A 1,722-nucleotide genomic window follows, 5' to 3' on the forward strand; every position below is an offset into this window, starting at 1 on the left:
GTAAACTACGGATTGTCTTGACTGACTTTTAAAAAATAAATCTTAAGTCTTTTGGAAAAATAAAAAGTTGGATTAATTCCTTACATCATGCACTGAAATGAATTTCAAGTGGATAAAATAAGTAAATGTTAAAAAAAACATACAACTTAAAATATACCACAAGTAACATGTGTGAAATGATAATTTGTGAATGGTCTAACCATGACTCAAAATCAACAAACAATAGAGTAAACATATATAATTTGGTTTTATAAAAATGATAATATTTTAAAATGTTGGCATAATAAATGCAACCATACATAAAAAAAGACAATATGAAACCAACAAAAATATTTGCATATTGTATCACAGACACACGATGTTAATATATCTAATATATAAAGATTCTCTGATAAGAGAAGAAAAAAAAATCAATGTTTTTGGACAAAGGACTAGAATAATGATCAGTTAGTTCACAAGAAAAATACAAATGGCTCTAAGATGTTAAAAATTATATATGTATGAATCTTTCATTCACAATTAAATTTTTGGAAAACCTACTGCAGTTATACCCTGCCACAATAAAGAGATTGGTATTCGTGGCTAGTTGCTAAATGACTAATTTTAATACCAATAGACTAGCAACAATCTCCATCAGTAAGAGACTGAATAAACTGGTAGTATAAAACCCTTATAAGAAATACAAAAAAAGTTGTAAAAAGGAAAAAAGAGAGAAATGAATTTATAATAATGTGCTACTATTTATATAAGTAAGGGGGACAAGCAATTGTATGCGTGTCTGAATTTTTAATTAAACAAATAATGAAAGGGCCAATAATAACTTTAAAAAAATGTTTAGCTAAAGCTATATGCAAAGAATAAAGTGGATATGTTAGGGTGAGAAGCTAGATTTTTTTGACAAGAGCTTGTATTGTAGATTTGAATTGAGAATAAAAATTTTTACATAGTTATAAAACCTTTTTTAAAAAAGTAGCCCCTAAAAAATCTAAAATGTAATTAAACAAAGAAAATTAAATATGTATTCAGTAAATGGAAGAGTGATGATGTTATGTCAAAACATAGCAATCTGACTAGACACTGCCAAAAGGATTGTAACTTAGAGATAAAATAATTGAAAGGAACAAAACAAAGCAAAATTTAAACTACTTTCAGTAATCGATTATTATAAGTGGTGTAGGTATTATGAGATTTTGGTATATTTGGTATATGAGATTTGGTATATTGTTGCATAAAATAGATGAGTAATTACATGGTATGCTAAGAATATAATTTTAGGTACTGAGAATTATAATTCTGTTAGAGAGAAAGAAGAAAAAATGCAAAACAGAAGGGGTTAAACAAAACTCTAATGGTCTTCGTTTTGAATTACAAGTATCAACATAAACTACTGATGTATTTGATCTCAAAATTCAATGTCCTGACTCCCTCAACTGAAAGACATATAGAAACAATGACTGAACCAATAACAAGGAGCTCTGATATCACCCAGATTTAATATCAAATTTTTATATCTGCTTCTACTGACAGGAACTAGATTCCCCGAAAAAAAAAAAAAATGGCTGATTCCAGGTCTTGGTCAAGAAAAGCTCAAGAAAATCCTTGAATATATTTCATGCCAGTTATCAAAAAAATTATAAAAGATTCAAAGGGTCATGAAAAGGATTCAGCAATCATCTCAAAGAAGCTCCCCCAGCCTATTACAGAAAATTTGAGTACAAATAG

This window comes from Rousettus aegyptiacus, unplaced genomic scaffold (assembly GCF_014176215.1).
Source record: "Rousettus aegyptiacus isolate mRouAeg1 unplaced genomic scaffold, mRouAeg1.p scaffold_m13_p_11, whole genome shotgun sequence".
Taxonomy (NCBI): Eukaryota; Metazoa; Chordata; class Mammalia; order Chiroptera; family Pteropodidae; genus Rousettus; species Rousettus aegyptiacus.